The following is a 19409-nucleotide window of genomic DNA, read 5'->3' on the forward strand; positions in this document are numbered from 1 at the left end:
ATATATTCCATTGCAAGAAAACAGCAAAAAGAAATGCGCCATTTCACATAAGTCGCATTCCAACACAAATCTGCAGTGCAGCAATTTCGGTTACACGTTTGTAATTGTGAGTTATTGTTTGTACTAGTGTAAGTCACAGTAAACCAATGTACATTTGTTTTGATGAAAGCATGAAAAGAAAAAAAATGGTCTGATGAACTGTGAAACCGGTAGCGGTGCTTCTTGAGTAAGATAACCTAAACTCAATTAGTGGCTGGTTGTTGTAGACCATCAACAGTTCATTTCATCTACATTTATACTCCGCAAGCCACCCCAACAGTGTGTGGCGGAGGGCACTTTACGTGCCACTGTCATCACCTCCCTTTCTCGTTCCAGTCGCGTATGGTTCGCGGGAAAGACGACTGCCGGAAAGCCTCCGTGCGCGTTAGAATCTCTCTAATTTTACATTCGTGATCTCCTCGGGAGGTGGAAGTAGGGGGAAGCAATATATTCGATACCTCATCCAGAAATGCACTCTCTCGAAACCTGGCGAGCAAGCTACACCGCGATGTTTAGCGCCTCCCTTGCAGAGTCTGCCACTTGAGTTTGCTAAACATCTCCGTAACGCTATCATGCTTATCAAATAACCCTGTGACGAAACGCGCGGCTCTTCTTTGGATCTTCTCTATCTCCTCCGTGAACCCGATCTGGTACAGATCCCACACTGATGAGCAATACTCAAGTATAGGTCGAACGAGTGTTTTGTAAGCCACCTCCTTTGTTCTTGCACTACATTTTCTAAGGACTCTCCCAATGAATCTCAACCTGGTACCCGCCATACCAACAATTAATTTTATATGATAATTCCACTTCAAATCGTTCCGTACGCAACTCTCGGATATTTTACAGAAGTAACTGCTACCACTGTTTGTTCCACCATCATATAATCATACAATAAAGGATCCTTCTTTCTATGTATTCGCAATACGTTACATTTGTCTATGTTAAGGGTCAGTTGCCACTCCCTGCACCAAGTGCCTATCCGCTGCAGATCTTCCTGCATTTCGCTGCAATTTTCTAATGCTGCAACTTCTCTGTATACTACAGCATCATCAGCGAAAAGCCGGATGGAACTTCCGACACTATCTACTAGGTCACTTAAATATATTGTGAAAACCAATGGTCTCATAACACTCCACTGTGGCATGCCAGAGGTTACTTTAACGTCTGTAGACGTCTCTCCATTGAGAACAACATGCTGTGATCTGTTTGCTAAAAACTCTTCAGTCCAGCCACACAGCTGGTCTGATATTCCGTAGGCTCTTACTTTGTTTGTCAGTTGAGAGTGCGGAAATGTATCGAACGCCATCCGGAAGTCAAGGAAAATGGCATCTACCTGGGAGCCTGTATCTAATGATGAGCAAATAAAGCGACAAAAGTGCAAGAAATTACTCCTTTTTTAAAAAAAAAGGTTTATCTAAAATCAAAAAATGTAAGCTCTGCTGCTACGGATAATTGATATTTCGGTCTTTTTACTCAGTTATTACTTATTAGTAAGAAATAAAATGCTTCTTACAATCTAAACCAAAGAAACATCGAAAAACGCCGGTTATTCAGAAGTAAAATACCGATATCGGTTTTAACTCGTCGGTGTTTGCCATCCCTGTCTCGTGAGGCGCCTACCTGCGGAGGCGGCAGCGGCGGTGGCGCAGCAAGCGGCCAGCAGAGCCAGCGGCAGCGCCACCTGGAGGCAGCGTGGGCGGCAGAAAGGCGGCGCGGTGCCGGCGGAGGCCATGGCGGGACTGCAGACTGGGCCGGCAGCGGCTGCGGGGGCCCGCCTGCCCCCCTCCCACCGTCCCCCCCCCCCCCCCCCCCCCCCAGAGCAACACGCCTAGCCGTCTGGATCGTGCCGGCAGACTTCCCGATCTCTGCGGGATTAACCAGCTTTCTGGCCGAGATCGACTGCTCGTCACGGGTGCGCTGCGCGCCACGTACCTGCGTGTACACCAGCAGCCAACCACGTCGCTAGTGGCACAGTGACGTCACTGGTCAATTGACTGGGCAGAGTGTGGAGTTCTAAAATCTCTCCCATGCTGCAGATTATGCGTGCGTAGATACAAGGCGCTCAGGTGGCCTCTGTTAACATCGGAAGTTGACCTACTCTGGCCCAGCCATACTCCTGCCCTGAAAGGCCAAAGAAACTGGTACACCTACCCGTGAGCACGCAGAAGTGCCGCAAAACGACGTGGCATGGACTCGACTAGTGTCTGAAGCAGTGCCGGAGGGAACTGACGTCATGAATCCTGCAGGGCTGTCCATAAATCCGCAAGAGTACGAGCGGGTGAGGGAGGTGAGGGTATCAACTGGAGTGCCCCAGGGAAGTTTGGTAGGTCAGCTGTTTTTTTTTTTTTTCTATCTACATAAATGATCTTTTGGATAGGGTGGATAGTAATGTGCTGCTGTTTGCTGATGATGCTGTGGTGTACGGGAAGGTGTCGTCGTTGAGTGACTGTAGGAGGATACAAGATGACTTGGACAGGATTTGCGATTGGTGTAAATAATGGCAGCTAATTCTAAATATAGATAAATGTAAACTAATGCAGATCAATAGGAAAAAGAATCCTCTAATGTTTGAATACTCCATTAGTAGTGTAGCGCTTGACACAGTCACGTCGATTAAATATTTGGGCGTAACATTGCAGAGCGATATGAAGTGGGACAAGCATGTAATGGCAGTTGTGGGGAAGGCGGATAGTCGTCTTCGGTTCATTGGTAGAATTTTGGGGAGATGTGGTTCATCTGTAAAGGAGACCGTTTATAAAACACTAAACGACCTATTCTTGAGTACTGCTCGAGCGTTTGGAATCCCTATCAGGTCGGATTGACGGAGGACATAGAAGCTATTCAGAGGCGGGCTGCTAGATTTGTTACTGGTAGGTTTGATCATCACGCAAGTGTTACGGAAATACTTCAGGAACTCGGGTGGGAGTCTCTAGAGGAAAGGAGGCGTTCTTTTCGTGAATCGCTACTGAGGAAATTTAGAGAACCAGCATTTGAGGCTGACAGCAGTACAATTTAACTGCCGCCAACTTACATTTCGCGGAAAGATCACAAAGATAAGAGAGATTAGGGCTCGTACAGAGGCATGTAGGCAGTCATTTTTCCCTCATTCTGTTTGGGAGTGGAACAGGGAGAGAAGATGCTAGTTGTGGTACGACGTACCCCCCCCTCGCACCGTATGGTGGATTGGGGAGTATGCATGCAGATGTAGATGTAGATGTAGGGTGCATCCACAGATATACTCAATAGTGTTCATGTCTGGAGAGTTTGGTGGGTAGCGGAAGTGTTTAAACTCAGAACAGTGTTTCTGAAGCGACTCTGTAGCACTTCTGGACGTGTGGGATCTCGCATTCTCCTGCTGGAATTGGCCAAGTCCGTCGCAATGCCCAATGGACATGAATGGATGCAGATGATCAGACAGGATGCTTACGTACGTGTCACCCGTCAGAGTCGTTTCTAGACGTATCAGGGTCCCACTCAATCCAATCGGACACGCCCCACACCATTACAGAGCCTCCACCAGCTTGGACAGTCCCCTGCTCACATGCAGGGTCCACGGATTCATGAGTTTGTCTCCATACCTGCTGCCCGATGCAATTTGAATCGAGACTCGTCCGACCAGGCAACATGTTTCCAATCATCAACAGTCCAATGTCAGTGCTGAAGGGGCCAGCCGAAGCGTAAAGCTTTTGCGTTGTGCAGTTATCAAGGATACACGAGTGGGCCTTCGGCTCTGAAAGCCCATATCGATGATGTTTCGTTGAATGGTTTGTACACTGGCACTTGTTGATGGCCCAGGACTGAAATCTGCGGCAATTTGCGGAAGGGTTAGACTTCCATCGCGTTGAACGATTCTCTCCAGTCGTTGTTGGACCCTTTCCTGCATGATCTGTTTCCGGCCGCAGCGATGTTAGAGATTTGATGTTTTACCAGCTTCATGATATTCACGATACACTCGTGAAACGGTCGTACGGGAAAATCCTCACTTCATCACTACCTCGGAGGTGCTGTATCCCATCGCTCTTGCGCCGACTATAACGGCAACTTCAAACTCACTTAAACCTTGATAACCTGACAGTGTAGCAGCAACAACCGATGTAACAACTGCGCCAGACGCTTGTTGTTTTATACAGGCGTTGGCGACCGCAACGCCGTATTCTGCCTGTTTACGTATCTCCGTATTTGAATACGCATACCTATACCAGTTTCTTTGGCACTTCAGTGTATAACAGAAAAAGTTGCACGAGGATCTTATATTTTTCCTACTAGTGTCTTGCATCTGCTTCTTTACACTATGAAGCTCATGCCAGAGTGCATGTACCAATACAGCAGTTATTAGGGCTTTTGAAACTTTGTTTTAGACTTTCTCCGGATAGTTTCCGCCTATCTTCAAGAGTCAGCCAGTTCAGTTCGCTCGATATGTCAGTGACATTCTCCCGTGGGTCAAACAAACGTGTGAGCATTCGTGCTACCCTTTTCTGTATACGTTCAATATCCCCTGCAAGTCACGTTTGGTATGGGTCTCACACACTTGGCAGTATTGTAGGATGGATCGCACTAGCGATTTGTAAGCAACCCTCTCCGTAGGCCGACTGCATTTCCCCAGTGTTCTAGAAAAAAGGAAGTCTATAGCCTGATTTACTCGCCACTTCATCTCCCTCCTAAGTGTTACACTGAAGTATTTGTATGGGCTTACGGATTTCAAATGTGACTCATTAGTATTATATTCGTAGGATACCCCGTTTCTCTATTTTGTGAAGTGCACAATTTTACATTTCTGAACATTTCAGCTGTGCTTCCAATCATTTCACCACTCTGAAATCTTATCAACATCTCAATGAATATTTGTACACCCTCATTCAGACTGTACATCGTAGCACACAGAAGCGCCAAGAAACTGGTATATGCATGCGTATGCAAATACCTAAACATGGCGAGCACCACATCGTACATCACAACAACATGGAGTCGTTGCAGGTATTAAGGAAATTACGCAGAATTGTTTGTGATTGAAACTCTGATCTTTTTGTTCCGTGTCATTCGTACTCTGCGTTTGGAGACAACTTGGTACCATCGAACGCCTCCACCACTGTGTCCCACATGTCCAACATGGTGATGTATAGATGTTCTGGGATGACATCACATGGGGCCACGGTACACGTCTCGTGGTTGTTGAGGGGCAGTCCGACTGCTCTACGGTACAGGACGAGATTTTGCAACCAACAGTTTGGTGACAGTTCCATCTTGATCTCATGAATACGTTTCTTGAGCATGCTGGGACTGGAGCGGCCAGCCTGTTGTCTGGACACGAACCCAAACGTACGTGTGTCGGATGGACTGAAGCGAGCTGTGTCTGGATGTCAGCGTCGACGACGACCACGTACTCTCCGCAGCCCACTCAGAATCTCGCCGTTGAAGAGAGGGACAATTCGGACCAGAGCAGACTCGATGATGTCATCGATGGTATGCCACGACGGACTCAAGCCTGCACCCCAGCAAGGGGACGTTCCACCGCGCGTTGCCCTTGCTCAAGGGTACTGCGAAAAACACCCCATGGGAAACAGGCGATTTTGTCGTTACACAGGCGATTTTGATTTAGTGATCTAGACACATAGCAAATGAATTTATATGCATATCTCGAAGCCAATTTCTGTTTTCTGTGCCAGGAATTTCGAAATAAAGGGGTGATGCAAAATTTTTGCTGCATTGTGCATTTAGGCTAAGTGTTACGATATCTGGCCAAAGAAAACGTCTACACTGTTTAAAAATAAGAACGTAAATAGATAAGTGTTTTCATGAAAATTAGTTCAACAGTGAAAAATTAATAAGTATTTAATGGGAAAAATTATTTTCGATGTTATTTGGCACTTACGAGGGAAACTTCCCATCGCTTCCCCGTCAGATTTAATGGAAATGTGGCCCAGTGTACAGCCTGTCTCTCAAAAGTGGAACACAGATCAAGCATGAGAACAGGAAGGAGGTGTACTGAACTGTTGAAAAAGGAGCAAAATAGAAACAGTGAACGGCCCAAGCTCAAGATGTGCGACACGGAGCGAACTGGAAGAGCTACTGCGTGGTGCTTATGTGCTCACGGTTTTGGCCCAACAAAGCTGGCAATTCATTTTCAAATCTCCTGCCCGTCTTTTCTTTTCACAATATTATGAACCATCCGTCTTCTCATTGGCGTGTCTGTTCTCTTTCTGTAGTCATCACAACTATCATACTACATATCGGTTATAGAATATGAGTCAAATGGTTCAAATGGCTCTGAGGACTATGGGACTTAACTTCTGAGGTCAACAGTCCCCTAGAACTTAGAACTACTTAAACCTAACTAACCTAAGGACATCACACACATCCACGCCCGAGGCAGGATTCGAACCTGCGACCGTAGCGGTCGCGCAGTTCCAGGTTATAGCGCCCAGAACCGCTCGGCCACTTCAGCCGGCAATATGAGTCATGTGGCAAGAATATATTACTATCGCAACTACATATAATGAATAGTGAGAAGAGGTGAGATGCCGTATAGACGTTCCACAGAAATGTAAACAACAATTAAACTGCCGTGAACTACACTACTGGCCATTAAAATTGCTACACCACGAAGATGACGTGCTGCAGACGCGAAATTTAACCGACAGGAAGAAGATGCTGTGATATGCAAATGATTAGCTTTTCAGAGCATTGACACAAGACAGGTGCCGGTGGCGACGCCTACAACGTGCTGACATGAGGAAAGTTTACAACCGATTTCTCATACACAAACAGCAGTTGACCGGCGTTGCCTGGTGAAATGTTGTTCTGATGCCTCGTGTAAGCGGTAGAAATGCGTACCATCACGTTTCCGACTTTGATAAAGGTCGGATTGTAGCCTATTGCGATTGCGGTTTATCATATCGCGACATTGCCGCTCGCGTTGGTCGAGATCCAATGACTCTTAGCAGAATATGGAATCGGTGGGTTCAGGAGGGTAATACGGAAAGCGGTGCTGGATCCCAACGGCCTCGTATCACTAGCAGTCGAGATGACAGGCATCTTATCCGCATGGCTGTAACGGATCGTGCAGCCACGTCTCGATCCCTGAGTCAACAGATGGAGACGTTTGCAAGACAACAACTATCTGCAGGAACAGTTCCACGACGTTTGCAGCAGCATGGACTATGAATCAGCTCGGTGACCATGGCTGCGGTTACCCTTTACGCTGCATCACAGACAGAAGCGCCTGCGATGGTGTACTCAACAACGAACTTGGGTGCACGAATGGCAAAATGTCATTTTTTCGGATGAATCCAGGTTCTGTTTACAGCGTCATGATGGTCGCATCCGTGTTTGGCGACATCGCGGTGAACGCACATTGGAAGCGTGTATTCGCCATCACCATACTGGCGTATCACCCGGCGTGATGGTATGGGGTGCCATTGGTTACACGTCTCGGTCACCTCTTGTTCGTACTGACGGCACTTTGAACAGTGGACGTTGCATTTCAGATGTGTTACGACCCGTGGCTCTACCCTTCATTCGATCCCTCCTAAACCTTACATTTCAGCAGGATAATGCACGACCGCATGTTGCAGGTCCTGTAAGGGCCTTTCTGGATACAGAAAATGTTCGACTGCTGCCCTGGCCCGCACTTTCTCCAGATCTCACACCAACTGAACACGTCTGGTCAGTGGTGGTCGAGCAACTGGCTCGTCACAATATGTCAGACACTACTCTTGATGAACTGTGGTATCGTGTTGAAGCTGCATGGGCAGCTGTGCCTGTACACGCCATCCAAGCTCTGTTTGACTCAATCCCCAGGCGTATCAAGACCGTTATTACGGCCAGAGATGGTTGTTCTGGGTACTGATTTCTCAGGATCTATGCACCTAAATTGCGTGAAAATGTAATCACATGTCAGTTCTAGTATAATATATTTTTCCAATGAATACGCGTTTATCATCTGCATTTCTTCTTGGTGTAGCAATTTTAATGGCCAGTAGTGTATGTTACAACATAGGAATTCAATGGTAAAAACTTCCGAAAGGGAACGCAAGAGTCATAAAATGCGGTACTTGTGTAGAACAAGTAGGAGCTTGGTACATCCGGAGGGTCATCGCCTTGTAATGACGGATTCACAGTGTGCAGTACCGGTGAAAACACACGAGAGCTCGGAACCAACTTTCATTATAGGTCACATCCTTATACCTCCCCCTAGAAAACGGAGTTTTACAATTTTGTGAAAAAATGGGCACGAGGAAGTTGTGAACACGGATCTCCCGCTTTGCAGTCCAACACGGCGGCTATAGCAGCACGGCGTCGCTGCTTTCCCAGTCCTCTCGATGTCGCACAGCTTCCTGTTTTTACGATCGACCTGTGTCCAGTTTTTGACGGGCTATTCACCGGGCCATCTCACCACTAAATCAGGGGAGGTGGAGGGGGGGGACGTTTCCCCTGTTAGCAAGAAAACAAGATACAAAAGAGAAAGTAAAAATTCGCTATTTACTGTATTGTAAATATAGTTTGATGTGTTTGCAAGTATTCATCTTCGCATTCAAATAAATCTGTGTTATGTTTTGAAATGTTTGGACGACACTTTTCCTGTTCTTTCAATTCTCAGAATTCACCACACGACCTTTGACAAGGACATTCTCTATGAATTTGGTTTTGGTCGTTAATAGACTACTATCATTCCTTGTTCCTACATTTTGTTGCTATATATACTGGGTGTTACAAAAAGGTACGGCCAAACTTTCAGGAAACATTCCTCACACACAAAGAAAGAACATATGTGGACATGTGTCCGGAAACGCTTACTTTCCATGTTAGAGCTCAGTTTATTACTTCTCTTCAAATCACATTACTCATGGAATGGAAACACATTGAAACAGGTCGAACCAGCGTGACTTCAAACACTTTGATACAGGTAATGTTCAAAATGTCCTCCGTTAGCGAGAATACATGCATCCACCCTCCGTCGCATGAAATCCCTGATGCGCTGATGCAGCCCTGGAGAATGGCGTATTGTATCACAGCCGTCCACAATACGAGCACGAAGAGTCTCTACATTTGGTACCGGGGTTGCGTAGACAAGAGCTTTCAAATACCCCCATAAATGAAAGTCAAGAGGGTTGAGGTCAGGAGAGGGTAGAGTCCATGGAATTGGTCCGCCTATACCAATCCATCGGTCACCGAATCTGTTGTTGAGAAGCGCACGAACACTTCGACTGAAATATGCAGGAGCTCCATCGTGCATGAACCACATGTTGTGTCGTACTTGTAAAGGCACTGTTCTAGCAGCACAGGTAGAGTATCCCGTATGAAATCATGATAACGTGCTCCATTGAGCGTTGGTGGAGGAACATGGGGCCCAATCAAGACATCACCAACAATGCCTGCCCAAACGTTCACAGAAAATCTGTGTTGATGACGTGATTGCACAATTGCGGGCGGATTGTCGTCAGCCTACACATGTTGATTGTGAAAATTTACAATTTGATCACGTTGGAATGAAGCCTCATCCGTAAAGAGAACATTTGCACTGAAATGAGGAATGACACATTGCTGGATGAAGCATTCGCAGAAGTGTACCCGTGGAGGCCAATCAGCTGCTGATAGTGCCTGCACACGCTGTACATGGTACGGAAACAACTGGTTCTCCCGTAGCACTCTCCATACAGTGACGTGGTCAACGTTACCTTGTACAGCAGCAACTTCTCTGACGCTGACATTAGGGTTATCGTCAACTGCACGAAGAATTGCCTCGTCCATTGCAGGTGTCCTCGTCGTTCTAGGTCTTCCCCAGTCGCGAGTCATAGGCTGGAATGTTCCGTGCTCCCTAAGACGCCGATCAATTGCTCCGAACGTCTTCCTGTCGGTACACCTTCGGAGTGTGCGCTGCAGAGTGAAAATCTCATTCTGGAAACATCCCCCAGGCTGTGGCTAAGGCATGTCTCCGCTCTATCCTTTCTTTCAGGAGTGCTAGTTCTGCATGGTTCGCAGGAGAGCTTCTGTAAAGTTTGGAATGTAGGAGACGAGATACTGGCAGAAGAAATTTGGTATTCTCGGCACACTCTTGGCACTTTGAATCTCGGAGTATTGAAATCCCTAACGATTTCCGAAATGGAAGCGTCCCATGGATCTAGCTCCAACTACTATTCCGCATTCAGAGTTTGTTAATTCCCATCGTGTTGCGATAATCACGTGGGAAATCTTTTCACATGAGTCACCTGAGTACAAATGACAACTCCACCAACGCACTGCCCTCGACTATACCTTGCGCACGCGATCCTACCGCCATCCTCACGTATGCATATTGCTACCACATCACTTTTGTCACCTCATTGCATGATGCGTATTCAGTTCGAAAGTGGTGTAGTACACCGGAAATGAGTTTGTGAACGCGCCGACGTCGGCAACCGAGAAAGCTGGGATTCGGTACGCTGTGAGGTCGCCATAGGGCTCACTGCGCGCCCCATCTGTACATTCCACAGACACTGAGTCCTGTTGCTTCCACTGACGTGTTCTGGCCGCTGTTTCCTGAACAGTATTTCAGATTCTGCCCCTCTCCCGCATACTGAGTCACCGCGACTCCCCTTTGGAGTGTGTCAGCAGGGCAGACCGGGATTACTTGGCACATAGATTCTGTTTCCTGCCATCTTGCAGCTAGAGCGCTGTCGTCGAGCTAGTGGCAAGTCTATGTGAAGCTGCTCCATCCGATGTAACTGCTTGGAAGCGTCACAGTGGAAGGACACCTGCTTTAACTTTTTCTGACTGGTGAATAGAGTGTTTAATACTGCATTTTCTTCTGCTCCGACGAACCTTTTGATCGAACTGAGGCACTATTGACTGCGGTTTTCGAAAGAATTATCTGTCGTAGATCCCCCGAACACAAAGCCGTGCACAGTAGTTCGAAAGAAGCACAGATCACACCCATACACAAGAAGGGTAGCAGTAGTGTTTCACTAAAGTACCGTCCAACATCCTTCATATCCATTTACATATATGAGCTCAAACATAATGAGTAATATTTCGAACAGCATGACCTCTTCCATGCCAATCGAAAACATCAATCATCTGAAAGCCAATTCGAACTTTTCTCACATGTGACGTTCTGAAAGCTACGGATCAAGGCAGTCCGCAGATGCAGCATTTCTCGGTTTCCGAAAAGCATTTGATTCAGTACCACACCTGCGCTTATTATCGAAATAAGATCGTATGGGGTATCAAGCGACATCTGTATCCGGATTGAGGATTTTCTGTACGGAAGACGCTGCAAGTTATCTTGGATGGAGAGTCATCGTCAGATGTGGACGTAACTTCGGATGTACCCTGGGGACGCCAATTTGATACCTTGCTATACGCTTTGTATATTAACGACCTTTCGGATAACATTAACAGTAACCTCAGACTTACCCCAGATGGTGTAGCTATCTATAGTGAAGACAGTCTCAAAGAAGCCCCAGGAATATTCAGTCAGATCATGATAAGATTTCAAAGTGGTGCTCGGATTAGCCACTTGCTTTAAATATTCAGAAATGTAAAAATATGGTGTATTTCACAAAATGAAAACACATAGTATCCTATGAGTACAGTATCAGCGAGTCACAGTTGGAATCGATAAATTCATATCAAAACGTGGGTATAAGACAGTGCACGGACATGACATGGAATGCATTCACATAGCCTCAGTCGTGGGTTAAGTAAGTAGCAAACTTCGGTTTATTAGTAGAACACTAGGGAAATACGACATCTGCGAAGGAGACTGCTTACAAATCACACATCGCAGAATATCGTTCAAGTGTGTGGGAGGACTAGCATCCGATGTTGAACCTAGACGGAGAAGGTCAGCACGAATGGTCACAGGTTTGTCTGACCCACGGAGAGCGTCAGAAAGGTGCTGAAAGAACCGAGCTGGCAGACTCTTGAACATAGACTGAAACTACCACCAGAATATCTACTAGCAAAGAACAAGATCAGCTTAATTATAGGACACACAGAGGCATTTAAAGAGTCATTCTTCCCACGTTCCATACCTGAATGGAATGGAAGAAAACCCTTGGGAAGTACCCTCTCCCATGCACTTGACAGTGGGTTGCAAAGTGTAGATCAAGATGTAGACTGTGGTTGCACGCATGTGTCTTAAACATTTGTCTCTGCTGTTTGGGCTTGCGTGGTAGCCGTTATTTATGCGAAAATACTCAGAAGGTATCCCTGAACAACATCTGAATGTTTGCCAGCAGCGTTTTGTGACACCTTGTGTACAGGGTGCAGCAGAACTCCACCAACAAACTTCAGGGGGTTGTAGAGGCCGTCCTGAGGAACAAACTGAGGATGGAAACCTGTGTCCAGCGTGTCCAGAAACGTCACCCGACGGCGCTGCACAGGCGTCGGCGCCTACCGCCAGGCCACCCGTTCGGCTGGAAACGTGACTTTCTGCGCTGACGGACCATAGGCGGAAAGTCTCGCAATGTTGACTGTTTTTCAATGATCGTGAATGATTGCCACGATAGCCAGTGGAAAAAATGGAGCTGGCTCTTGCAGAGACAGACCTCGCCCCCTGCGAATACAATGCTCTGTTGTGTTGATGGATGACGTTTCGGGACTCTGATTTCCAACCACAGTTTATTGCAGATTTTAGACGGCTCCAGGAGAAAAGTAAACAGCGGATGGAAACCAGTGTCTGAAACCGATGTCGAACGATGTAACAGAACGTAGCAGCTAACTCCATTTGTCCACTGGCGATTGTTTCAATCGGTCGCGAGCATTGAATAACAAGCAACATTGCGAGACGTTCGCCCTATAGTCCGTCAGTGTACAAAGTCACGTTTGCTGCCAAAGGGGTGGCGTAGTAGCCGGCGCAGGCGCCTGTAAGTTCAACGCACTGCAGGGCCGTTGGACGACGTTTACGGACACAGATTGCTGTCCTGGACCTGTTCCCCAAAACACCCTCTACCCCCCCCCCCCCCCTCGAGGTTTGTCGGTGTCGTTTTGTAACATCCCGTACGCACCCTTCACAAACATTCAAAGACTGACTCACCTTGTACTCTAATCGAAACTCTAAATAAATGTGCAGAAAGAACCCAATTGCAGGTCTCCTTGGAAAAGACAGAATTCATGACCAATATAAGTGTTACCTTCCTTGAAGTTGAATTTGGCTATGTCAGTAATGTACCAAAATTTAGGTGCCTTGGAGAAATCATTCCAGAAAAAAAAAGGAGAACTAAGACTCGCACTCTCACATTGGAAACAGCATACAGGACTATGAATGAGCTTTATAATAAACAGACATTAGCAGAAATTCCGAGCTCTGTCACTACATTACAGTTATCACGCCAATAGCACTTTATACTTCAGGGACACTCATACTAGAAAAGGTATGCTTACTGTGCACACTGCAACTCAGAGAACTCCAAGTTATCACAAAGAAATTAGGACGTAGGAAAAACCATGGCGGCGAGCGAAGGATCAGGAACAATACAGAATTGTACCGACACAGTGAACTGCTGTCTGACGTGATACGGATGTGATGCTTCAACTTCTGTTGCCCTGTAAACAGAGCGCACTCCAGTACATTGGCCAAGAGGATGCTGAAACACTGTACGAAGTATGCGTGCACGAGACACGTTCGCAAAAACCGAGAATACCAGACAGATCTGGCAATACAGAGGACAGGTCGATATACAGGAGTAATGTTGAGAAGTGGGTGACATTACTGGAAAGAAGGAAAAACTCTCTGGAGAACAGAGGTAGCAGGTACAGGGGGTTGCTCAAAAATATGGAAACACGAAAAACACGACATATTACCGTGCCTAACACTGTGTAGGGAACCAGCTGGAATTCAAAACCACTCCCAAGTCACCTCGGAATAGAAAAATACAGGTCATGTATGGTTCTCAAGGGAATTAATCATAAAAATCTAATTTCTTTAGATACTAAGTACATTGAAGCGCCAAATTAACTGGTATAGACACGCGTATTAAAATACAGAGATACGTAAACAGCCAAGATACGGCGCTGCCATAGGCAACGCCTATATAAGACAAGTGTCTGACGAAGTTGTTAGATCGGTTACTGCTGCTACAATGGCAGGTTATCAAGATTTAAGTGAGTTTGAACGTGCTGTTATAGTCGGTGCACGAGCGATGGGACACAGCATCTCCGAGGTAGCGATGAAGTGGAGATTTTCCCGTACGACCATTTCGCGAGTGGACCGTGAATATCAGGAATCCGATAAAACATCAAATCTCCGACATCACTGTGGCCGGAAAAAGATCCTGCGAGAACGGGACCAGCGAAGAAAGAAAGAATCGTTCAACGTGACAGAAGTGCAACAGTTCCGCAGATTGCCGCAGATTTCTCTGCTGGGCCATCAACAAGTGACAGCGTGCGAACCATTCAAGGAAACATCAGCATCATGGGCTTTCGAAGCCGAAGGCCGGCTCGTGTACTCTTGATGACTGCTGCAGGACACAAAGCTTTACGCCTCGCCTGGGCCTGTCAACACCGACATTGGACTGTTGATGACTGGAAACCTGTTGCCTGGTCGGGAGAGTCTCGTTTCAAGTTGTATCGAGTGGATGGACGTGCACGGGTATTCAGACTACCTCATGAATCCATTGACCCTGCATGTCAGCAGGAGACTGTTCAAGCTGGTGGAGGCTCTGTAATAGTGTGAGCGTGTGAAGCTGGAGTTGTAAGGGACCCCTGATACATCTAGGTACGACTCTGTCAGGCGACACGGACGTAAGCATCCTGTCTGATCACTTGCATCCATTTATGTCCATTGTGCATTCCGACTGACATTGGCAATTCCAGCAGAACAATGCGACACCCCATGGGTCCAGAATTGCTACAGAGTGGCTCCAGAAACATTCTTCTCGGTTTAAACACTTCTGCTGGCACCAAACGCCACAGAAATGAACATTATTGAGAATATCTGGGATGACTTGCAACGTACTGTTCAGAAGATATCTCCATTCCTTCCTACTCTTACGGATTTATGGACAACCCTGCAGTATTCATGGTGTCAGTTCCCTCCAGCTAGTAAGGCGAACTGAAGATCAGAACGAGATACTAGATGATTTAAACAAGATACTTTAGTGGCGCCAAAAGGAGCAATTGACAGTGACAAGTGCAAACCCATGAGTTCTAACAAGATTCCATCGAATAAATAAGACAGTTTTAGAGGGTGTCGATTCAAGTGGGTGTATATTGGTTAGAGTTATAAGCATTTTCTACCGGAAGAACCAAATAGGAAGTTTTGTGGAGAGAACTAAACAAAGACTGCACTCTATTGGTAGAAGATTTACAAGATGTAACAAATACACTGAAGAAAATGTCTGAGTATATTTGTCCGGCATCTACTATGAGTACTTCTGCGCAGCAAAGGTTTTTCATCAGAAGGGATTGACGCAAGACATCGAAGAGACCGAAAGAAGGACGGTTCCTTTTGTCATCATGCGATAAGCGAGTTGGGGAGGCAATCATTAAACCAAAAACCCTTATCCATAGCTGCGAAATCTTCATCAAATTGCAAGCAATAACTTTCTCTTCTGAATGTCAATTTTTTTGTCTCCCACTTACACGTAGGGATGACCTCTGTGAATGGAACAGAAGAAATTTGGAAGTGGAGCGTTGCCAAGCACTTGAACGTCAGTTTGGGAGTAGCCATGTTGATGTAGACGAAAGTATAGATGCAGGTGTAGATGTATGTGATGCAGTTGCGTTCCATGTTTTCCCTGCCAAGTAACGAGAGCTGTGTGGACAGTAGCGACACCACTCTCTAGTCGTCATCAATGTTTATTGAGTATGGTAGCGAGGAAATTGGGACACAAGCCACGAAACCATCTTTGCAAGTGTTACAAGCCGAGTAAGTGGACGATGTACGAACTATTGGAGGATGGATTCGATGCCGAGGACAGCAATTATGGACTACGCACTAAATCAAAGGACAAGACGCAGAACGTATAAGTTTTCTGTCAACGAAATGCTTAAATGTCATATCAGACAGTAGTTTCCGCGATACAATCAGAAGGAGGCAGAATCTCTGCATTGTCGCTCAGGAATAACTTCAGGATTACTGAAGCAATTGCCAGATAATTTATTCTGTCGAGGGCTGTACACTTACAAAAGCTTCCGATGTAAAGTGAACATGTGAAAATGATAAAATATAGCTGGGAACTTGGCACGCAGGTGCTGCCGATGTATTCGATTTTTACGAAAAACTGAAACAGCGTCATCCAGTGGCTAATAGTTTAGGTAGCCGAGACGTCGTTTCGCCCATATCGCACTGTGAATACGTGACACCGTGTGGCGTGACGTGTCCTGTCGAACGAAAGTGAGGCCTAATGTCCAGGCCGTGAAAGCGCCACACCGTCCTTGTCACCGGACGTTTAGGCCGTGAAAGCGGCGACACATTTGTCACGAATGCCAGGGCGTACGACGGCGAACTCTCTCTCTCTCTCTCTCTCTCTCTCTCTCTCTCTCTCTCTCTGGCTGGATCCCGAAACTGCCTTACCCGGTGGTAATAGACTGGAACATACGTGCAATTCCTCAGCGTCCATGAAAAGTAGTCCCCAGAAAAGCCATAAACCGAAAAATCTCCGGGAGGCGAGGGTGAAATCGAGGAGCCAAACACGAACAGCGGACAAACTTCAGCCGCCAAATGATTCGAGACAGAAGAAAACGACCGCAGCGTAAATATTTGGAGAAAATAAAGAGAAAACGAATTTTGCTGTCAGAGACACAATATTACGTATATGAAGAACAGCGGGTTCACTTTTATAAAGATGAGACGCAGCCCAGAATTCAGTTCCACCGTGAATCCGGTGTTTCGTTTCAAACAAAAAGAGGGGAGGAGGAGGCTAAATTCGGCCTCCAGCGTCCGGAGCGAACGGAATCTGTAGACTACTGAAAATCTTTTTCTAGACTGGTTGAAGAGTTGTCGCCCACGTGCAAACACTTTTTACGCCCTCTGTTGACCGAGTGCGCCTCCGTAGCTGAGTGGCCAGTACTGCTGGCTGCCGTACGGACGAGACGGGATCGATTCTCGGTGCTGCCGGGGATTTTTCCTTCGTGAGAGGACTGGAATGTGGTGCACTCAGGCTTGTGAGGCCAATAGAGGAGCTACTTGAGTGAGAAGTAGCGGCTCCAAAGCCACGAAAACCGGTAACAACCAGGAGACCTGTGTGCCGACCCCACACCGAATCCAGAGACCATTGGCGGAAGATGACATGGCGGTCGGTCGGTGCCACTGAATACTTCAGAGCATGTGGATGGAGTTTACATTGACGTTCATTGAGTGAACGATTCCTTTCGAATGATTCCACATTATTAATACACTTCTCGTCAAACTGTGTATGTATAGCGATGGCAGAGCTAAACTGATCAGCTAGAACATTAAGAGCACCTATCTAATAGCCGGTATATCCAACTCTTGCATGGGTAACAGCGGTACGATTCGTTGTGGCATGGAAGCATTAGGGCTTTGTAGGTCGCTGGAGGGAGTTCGCGCCACATCTGCACACCCAAGTCACCTAATTCCCGTAAATTCCGAGGAGGGGGCGATGAGCCCTGATGCCACTTTCATTCACATCCCACACATGTCCCATCGGGTTCAGATCTGGTAAGTTAAGGCCTAGCACATTAATTGTAACTCACCAATTTGTACCTCGAACATTCCATCACATGGCCTTGTTACATGGCGTATTACCGTTTTGTGCCTTGCACAAACTCCACTGGACCCATGGATGCCCACGTGAATGCTCCCCAGACCATTATGGAGCCGCCATCAGCTTGTCTCCATTCTGCAGTAAGGGTGTCAAGAAGCCGTTCCCCTGGAAGACGACGGACTCGCACCCTCCCACCGACATGATGAAGAAGGTATCGGGCTTCGTCAGACCTTGCAACTCTCTGCCACTGTGCTGACGTCAAGTGCCTATGGTCAAGTGCCCATTTCAGTCGTAGTTGCCAGTGTCATGGTGTTAACATTGGCACATGCACGGGTCGTCAGCTGTGGACGACATCGTTGAAGTTTTCGATGCACTGTTTGTTGAGACAAAAGTCTGATGTTAGTACCACCATAGTTCGCCCCCTGCCCTATTTCACCAGTCTGCCCAGCCTATGACATCCGACATCTGTAATGAGGGGTGACTGCCCAACCCCACGACATCTGGACGTGGTTTCACCTTACTTTCGCCACGTGTTGAAGGCACTCACCACAGCATTTCTTGAATACGAGAAAAGTTGTGCAGTCTACGCGCCGACACCATCTGCCCTCGATCAAACACAGATAGACCAAGAGCCTTCCCCATTCTACACATGGACAGCATGCTGACTGATACTACATGCACTGTGCATGTGTCTGACTAACAGTCATTCCTCACTGCGTGACGCGGCCATCGCCTTTACAGGATTATGTCAATAGTCGGTTCTGATCGCCCTTTTCTAATCGGAAGATATTCCTTGAAAACGCACATATACTGTGACAGCACAAGTCTTGAGCTGCTAAATCGACAGCCAACGCGTAATAGAAATATTTTAGATCTGGTAGCCACGAACAGACCAGACCTCATCGACGGTGTCAGTCTTGAGACAGGCATTAGTGATCATGATGTTGTCATTACGACTATGGTTACGAAAGTTAAAAAATCGGTCAAGATGGCTAGGAGAGTATTCTTACTAGAAAGAGCAGATAATCAGTTGTTAGCATCCCACTTAGTAAATGAATCGACTTCATTTACTTCCCGTACGATGGACGTGGAAGAATTGTGGGCAAATTTTAAATAAATTGTAAATCACGCATTGGAGAAGTATGTGCCGAAAAAGTGGGTAACGGACGGAAAAGACTCACCGTGGCTTAACAGCGCAATTCGGAGAATGCCCAGGAAGCAAAGACAGTTGCACTCGCGGTACAAGAAAGATCGGGAGAATGAGGACAGCCAAAAGTTAGTAGAGATTCGTGCTGCTGTAAAAAGAGCGATGCGCGAAGCATTCAACCACTACCACCGTCATACCTTAGCAAAAAATCTTGCTGAAAACCCAAGGAAATTCTGGTCTTACGCAAAATCGGTAAGCGGGTAGAAGGCTTCCATCCAGTCACTCACTGACCAGTCTGGCCTGGCAACGAAAGACAGCAAAACGAAAGCTTAAATTTTAAAGTTAGCATTTGAGAAATCTTTCACACAGGAGGATCGAACAAACATACCGCCGCTTGAGTCTCGTACATATTCCCGTATGGAGGACATAGTGATAGACATCCCTGGGGTTGTGAAGCAGCTGAATGGGTTGAAAATAAATAAATCACCAGGTCCTGACGGGATTCCAATTCTGTTTTACAGAGAGTACTCTACTGCATTCGCTCCTTACTTAGCTTGTATTTATCGCGAATC

This window comes from Schistocerca americana, chromosome 6 (genome assembly GCF_021461395.2).
Source record: "Schistocerca americana isolate TAMUIC-IGC-003095 chromosome 6, iqSchAmer2.1, whole genome shotgun sequence".
Classification (NCBI taxonomy): Eukaryota; Metazoa; Arthropoda; class Insecta; order Orthoptera; family Acrididae; genus Schistocerca; species Schistocerca americana.